Genomic DNA, 7,589 nt, shown 5'->3' on the forward strand with positions numbered 1-7,589 from the left:
CAGATCTTAACTGTGAAACAACATCCCTAAGCATTGCAGCATCAACCAGGGCAAAACTCTCCAGTGTTTCCCCACAGGTAGTCAAAACCCCAGACCATTTAAAATCTACAATGTGATGGTGATGCAGGTCAGATCGAATTTTCTCTATTTTATCTCTGAAATGGGCTGCAAACTCTTCACACCTGGCATCAGTGGGTATATCAGAAGGATTGTTAGAAACAGGGTTAATTAGGCAATTCATTATGGAGAAGAGGGCACGTGGTTAGTTTTTATTTTCAGTTATGAGTTTGGAGAAGTGGGCCTGTCTTGATATTCTAACAGCCTCATTGTAAATACATAAGTGTTCATGTAGAATTTGATAATTTCTTGTTAGTTTGTTTTTTTGCCACCTCCGCTCTGCTATTCTGCAGTTCCTTTTTAACCTCTTGATATCTTCAGTTTTCCAGGGAGGAGCTGGTTTTGTTGTTACTTTCTTCAGTTTTAGTGGGGCCACTTTATCCAGGGTAGCACGTAATTTACTATTAAAATGGTCAACAATAAAATCACAGGATGAAGGTGAAATAAAAGCTGGGTCGCTGTATAGTTGATCAGTAAAGTTCAGGAATAGCTTGTTTCATAAAACCTTCAACCTTAAAAAAGACACAAAAATGGTCAGAAATAGGGAGTCGCGTGACCGTCGCGTGGGGTGTAGGACGCTTCCTTCGCAGCTCCGCAGCGTCCCCCCAATTTTAACTTTATTTGCATGCCAAGGATAATTTTTTCTTTTTCTTTTCTAACTTTAACGTGGGCTTCACTGTGTTCACCTCACTTTTTCACAACATAATGGCGACGAGCTCAAGAAAAGCAGCTGGCAAACAACCAGTTACAGTCCCATCTCCCAACAACGAAGAGCTAGCTAATGTGGTTAAGCTAGCGGTAGCTGAGGCTATTAATGAAGCCATCCCTACACTTGTACAAGATGTGGTGGCACAGCTGACGAGCAAAGCGCAGGAGTTGGTGGAAGCCCAAGTCTCTGTACTCCGGGGCGAGATGGCGACCATGCGAACAGATATCTCGGCGTGTAAGGATCATATGGAGAAAGACGGGAACCGTTTGGTGGAGGTGGACAACCGACTTTCGGCGTCTATTAAAAGGTTTACCTCGCAACATGACCGACTGGAAGAGAAAATTGCGGACATGGAGGACAGGTCTCGTAGGGACAACATACGAGTGCATGGGATCCCTGAAACTGCGGAGACATCGCATCTCCTAAACTACATGTCTGATGCTATCTCACAGTGGTTTCCAGATTTGGGCTCTGTGGAAATAATGAGAGCACACCGCTTAGGCGCTCCCAAACGAGACGCAAATGGCAGACCCATCCCTCGCGTTGTCATCATGAAGCTTCTGCGTTTCACTGACAGGGATAAGATAATCAAAGCCGCCCGGAGGGCTGCCGTGGATATTGAGGGCAAAACCATCCGCTTCACTCCCGACTATAGCCCGTTTACTTTTAAACGTAGACTGGCCTTCTCCACCGCAATGGACGCGCTGCAGAAACTGAACTTTCGCACCTTCCTGCTCTACCCAGCGAAACTGAAAGCGGTTCGTGGTGAAGCAATCCACCTGTTCGACAACCCACAGGAGGTGAGAGATTTCATGGACACGTTAAAAGAATGATCTGCCATTAATCCTTGTGTTAAGAAGCTGATTTGACTTGCATAATTAATGTGGATCCAGTATAGTTGGACCACTGGCTCATATTATGTTTTTCTGTTCATGTTGAGGTTTATATTTCACGATTGCTCACTGCGGATGTAACGTTGTGGACTGGGACATGGTCTGGTATAATTACACGCAGTTCTGTATTACGGTGTATTCCACAATTAGTTTGGCATCTCATAACTGTATTTGAGGATGGGGGGGGGGGGGGGGGGGGGGCTGTACGCTGTGAGGGTGGGACATGCTGCTCGGGGAGCACGAGACCAATGTGTGGAGGGAATTTAGACTTCCCTGGGAGGAGTTTCTCAATGCTTGTTGTTTTATTTTTTCTGTTCATGTGTGGGATTATTTGGTTCTACCCTCTCCCGTTCTTTGGAGAGTGGTGTATGGCGACTGGGGTTCACTGGGTAGGGACGGATCTCTCTCTGTACTCTAATTACTTACTGTTGTCACTCAGCTGCACTAAATTACATATGATGTCTCCTTACCTAAGTCCAGAGGCATACAGATTATCTACTGTCAGCCAGAATGTGTAGTATACGTGTTATTAGCTGGAATGTTAATGGGCTGAACGGTCAATTTAAACGCACAGCTTGTTTAGACTTTTTACACAGACAGCGTGTAGATGTCGCTTTCATTCAGGAATCTCACTTAAGACCAGTAGATGTTAACCGCTTTGCAAATAAGCATTACTGTGTGGCTGCATCTGCATTGCTGGACACAAAAACCAGGGGCTCATTAGTGGTCATGAAACGCAACCTCTCCATCACTGTTTTGGAAAAGTTTGGTAGCGATGATGGCAGGATCTCCTATATTAAGACTAATATAGCTGGGCACAATTTTGCTTTTATTTCTGTTTATGCACCGTCTCAGTATGAACCAGAGTTTTTTCCCAAACTAACTGCAACACTATTACAACTACAGGATTTTTCTCTGATCCTTGGTGCAGATATGAATTGCTTTGCAAATATGACCCTGGATAAATCGGTGCAACGTCTTACACACAACCAATCACGTGCATCCACAGATTTCCGGAATTTTTTATCTGCGCTGGGTTTAGTAGACTTATACCGTGCTGTCAATCCCACATCTAAACAGTTTACTTTTTATTCTGCAAGACATCGGAATTACTCTAGAATCGATTATATACTGGCTTCACCTACATCTTTCTCGGAGATACATGATGCTTTAGTCAAACCCTGCTCTCTATCTGACCATTGCGTTGTTATAGCACGCTTTACACTTCAGGGCACGCCTTCCAGAGCGCCACGGTGGCGGTTCAATACCTCTCTTTTGAAGAACGAAGTCTTCATGAATTCTCTGAGAGAGAAGCTAAACATTTTTATAAACCTTAATGTAGGGTCTGTGGATGATCCCAGATTTGTGTGGGATGCGATTAAGGGCTGTATCAGAGACTCCTCTATCTCTTATTCTTCTTATCTAAATAAAAGCAGACTTAAAAAAATCACTGAATTGGAGACGGTCCTCGCCCAACTGGAAGCCCAGCAACAAGTGTCACGCTCTGAGGTGCGACAACAAAAAATAGCCACAACAAGGACTGATTTGAATTCCCTTTTAAGACGGAGGGCGGAGTTTTTGGTGCATAGAACCAGAAGAACATACTATTTCAATGGGGCCAGGCCTAGCCACCTTTTATCCTTGCGATTGAAGACTAATGAGAAGTATTCAAATATTGTGGCCATAAAGACTCCAACTGGTACTCTGACCAATGCTCATGAAATTAACTCTGAATTTAAGACTTTCTATTCCACTTTGTATACATCTGAAATTCCACCTGTCCCTGACATGTATACCTGTTTCTTTCAAGGGCTAGATCTACCCACCTTATCTAATGATTTAGCTGAGTCACTCAATTCCCCTATTTCCTTAGAGGAGCTAAGGGTGGCTCTTGTTAATATGAAGAAAGGAAAGTCTCCAGGCCTGGACGGGATCCCCCCAGAACTATATCTCGCCTTCTGGGATGTATTAGGAAAACCACTCCTGGAAATGATAAATACGGCAATTGAGAAGGGTGCATTCAACGCGGATGTCAATACAGCCATAATCTCAGTACTCCCTAAACCTAATAAAGACCTGTCTCTATGTGGTAATTATAGACCCCTCTCTCTCTTGAATAGTGATGTTAAATTATATGCTAAAGTACTTGCAACCCGGCTGGAAGTAAATCTCACTTACTTGATTCATAATGATCAGACTGGGTTTATTAAGACTCGTCAAGCATCAGATAACATGCGCCGTCTATTACATGTCATTCATGCAGCTAGTAGTATTGACCCCCCTTGCTCAGTTCTTTCTTTGGATGCCGAAAAAGCCTTTGACCGGCTGGAATGGGCTTATCTTTGGTCTACTTTGGATAAATTCAATTTAGGTAAACAATTTATTAATATGGTCAAAGTCTTATATGCAGGTCCATCTGCAATGGTCTACACTGGCAATGTCTGCTCAGCCCGATTTCCAATATGCAGAGGCACCCGCCAAGGATGTCCTCTTTCTCCTCTCCTATTTGCACTCTCCCTTGAACCTCTTGCACAAAAAGTCAGACAACATCCCTTGGTGTATCCTATCACGTTCTGTAATACAGAACACCGAATTTCCTTATATGCTGACGATATCCTTCTTTATTTAGCTAACCCTGGCTCCTCAGTACCACACCTGCTGGCCACATTTGATTCATTCGGCTCAATATCTGGATATAAAATTAACTGGTCAAAATCTTCATTAATGCACTTAAACTCAATTGTCTCGCAAGTTCCTCTGCCCACACACATACCTGTCGTTAAGACTTTTAAGTATCTCGGCGTCGATATTTTTCCTTCTACACCTTCAATTGCTATTAGAAATTTTAAAGGTATTTATGACCGGATAGAGGCAGATTTTGAACGTTGGTCAAAACTGCTTCTCTCCTTCCAAGCCCGTGTATCAATAGTTAAAATGGATGTACTTCCCCGTATCAATTTTTATTCATCAATGATTCCTCTTGCCCCCCCTTTAGGATACTGGGAAAAACTTCACTCATTAACTTCTAGATTCATTTGGCAAGGGAAAAGACCACGTTTGAGACTTGCAACTTTGCAACGTGATAGATCACAGGGAGGCCTGGCCCTACCAAATTATAAAGTGTACTTTTGGTCCTATGTGCTACGTCCCCTTGCTATCTGGTTCAACCCTGACGCTTCAGTCACTTGGAGGCCGACAGAGGAGAATCTCTCGCAGCCTCATAGATTGCAAGACCTGGTATATTCTAACATTCCCTTAAAGAATGCTAAGTTGCGCCTCGGCCCTCTTATCACACACCTTCTTACAACTTTTCATACGGTGATGAAATACATGCATGTAGCTCTCAAATGGCACAATCATTCACCGATATTTAACAACTTCTTACTCCTAACTGGCAACCTACCTTTCTCATTCCCAAGTTGGAAGAGTAAAGGAATTAACATTCTGGAAGACTTGTATGATCGTGATGGCCTGCGATCCTTTAATGATTTAAAAATTAATTATGGCTTACCTGGTTCTTCATATTTTTTCTATTTACAATTAAGATCAGCCATGAAGGCCTATGGTGTGCCATGGGGATCTGCACTTCCTATGCATCCGCTTCACAAAGTGCTGGCCCCACCTGGATCCTTACAAGGGATTGTGTCTAAGTTATATAAGATTATTTCCATACCTCAAAATACTTTACCGTTAGAAGCCATATGGCAAAAGGACCTAACGGATGCGAATGCTGAAGTGATTTGCTGGGACACGGTGTGGACAAATCTATTCAATACTTCTAAGAATCCCAACCATCACCTAATACATTATAAATTTGTTCATAGAATGTACCTCACCCCTAGAAAGCGTCACTTGATGAAGATCATTGGCTCTCCTAATTGCGATCTTTGCTCTCTCAATGTCCAAGGAACATTTAAACATGTATTTTGGGACTGCCCTGAGGTGGGTAGATTTTGGAAAAAGATATCTTTAACCTTGAATGAAATGCTTGGAACAACAATTCCATTATTAGCCCATGTGTTTCTACTCAATGATGATTCTTCCCTGAATTTGTCCTTGCAACAGAAACGCCTTCTATTTGCTGGCCTCACAGCAGCCAAGAAAATGTTGGCTCTGAGATGGCAACCACCGCATGACTTAGCTTGGCGGCAGTGGGCCAACTCATTTTTTGAACTCGTATTGATGGAGTGGTCAGTAGCTCGATTACATGGGGCAAGCCTTAAGACACTTAAAATGTGGGAGGAGGCCTATAATCTAGTTAAGGAGATGGTGCAGCGTGTCAAACATTAACCCTTTCTCTACTTTAGGGGTACGAGTATGAGATCCAAGGTGAGGTGGGGTGGGGGGGAGGGGTTGTCGCCAATGGGGAGGGGTGGGGGAGTTAGTTTGTTTGTTTTTTTTTTGTTTTTTTTTTCTTCTCCACTATGTGTGTTATTCTGTTTGTTGGCAGACATTTCAACTTTTGCAAAGTTACGCCTTGTAGTTACACACATATTAAGTATGGGGGAAATTTAAAGTATGACCGTGTTACATGTAAAGTGTTTTCATTTGTGTGTTATACTAATATGCAATAAAAAGTTGATCAAAAAAAAAAAAAAAAAAAAAAATGGTCAGAAATACCTAAATCAACAACTGATGTTATGTTGGTAGATAGTCCATAAGTAATAACAAGGTCTAACGTGTGGCCCTTGTTGTGCGTGGGTACTCTGACATGCTGGGTAAAATTCATACAGTCTAAAAGATTTAAAAAGTCCTGGGGGAAAGAGTCTGACTGATTATCTATGTGCAAATTAAAATCACTTAAAATAACAATCCTCTCATACTGGTTGATTGAGAGCAGCTCTGAGAAGTCTGTTATGAATGATGAGCATCTTCCAGGAGGTGTATATACTGTTACTCCAAGGACAGGTGGGCTGCTGAAAACAATGGTGTGATATTCAAAAGAAGAGTATTCTTCAAACGAAATGTCTTTAAAACCAATGGAAGATGACAGGATAGAGGTTGTCCCACCACCCTTTCTGCCTTTCCTGGCCACATGTGTGAACATGTAGTTATGTGGTGATGCTTCAATTAGGGTGATGGAGGCATCTGTGCTGAGCCATGTCTCTGTTAAAAACATACAGTCAATGCTGTTGTCTAAAATCAGGTAATTTATAAGAAAGGACTTATTTAAAAGTGATCTGATGTTCAGTATGGCCATATTCAGGGGACCAGAATGAGTGTCCTTAGAAACAGGGTGTGTGTTGGGTGGGCTGTTGAGTGTCTGTATTGACGTGAGGTTAGTAGGGCTTCTGTGGGACTTTTTACTGAGTATCTGTGTTCTGTTCGTAATTATGGACTGTATGGGGAGAGACACAGGTGTAGGTGGTGATGCCAGGTGGTACTGATAGGGGGCGCTGGCAGGGGATACAGTGCTCAATGGTGCAGGTAGGGTGTTGTGGTTGGTAATTAGTCAGTCATGTGTAGAGCATGTACAGCATGCTGCATGTTTGCAGCTAGCACCCTGCTTCCCAGCGGGCTTGGGTGAACTCTGTCGCCTCTGAAGAAAGAGGCCCGGTTCCAGAAGAGGTTAAAATTGTCAATAAAACCAACCTTGTGGGCACTGCAGGAAGACAAAAGCCAGGTGTGGAGGCTAAGGATTCTGCTGAAGCGCCCCATTCCACGGGCTAGTGTTGGGATTGGACCTGAAATAAAAACAGATTTTCCGCAGCTGCTGAGAAGGTTAAAAAGGTCCCTAAAATCCTTTTTTGTCAGCTCAGACTGCTGACAGGCTGTATCATTTGTTCCCACATAAACTATGACGCGTTCAATAGAAGATGGCATAGAGTTCAGCAGCCCAGGGAGCTTGTCGAGGATGTCCAGGACCGTGG

Source organism: Melanotaenia boesemani, chromosome 24 (genome assembly GCF_017639745.1).
Source record: "Melanotaenia boesemani isolate fMelBoe1 chromosome 24, fMelBoe1.pri, whole genome shotgun sequence".
In the NCBI taxonomy this organism is placed as follows: Eukaryota; Metazoa; Chordata; class Actinopteri; order Atheriniformes; family Melanotaeniidae; genus Melanotaenia; species Melanotaenia boesemani.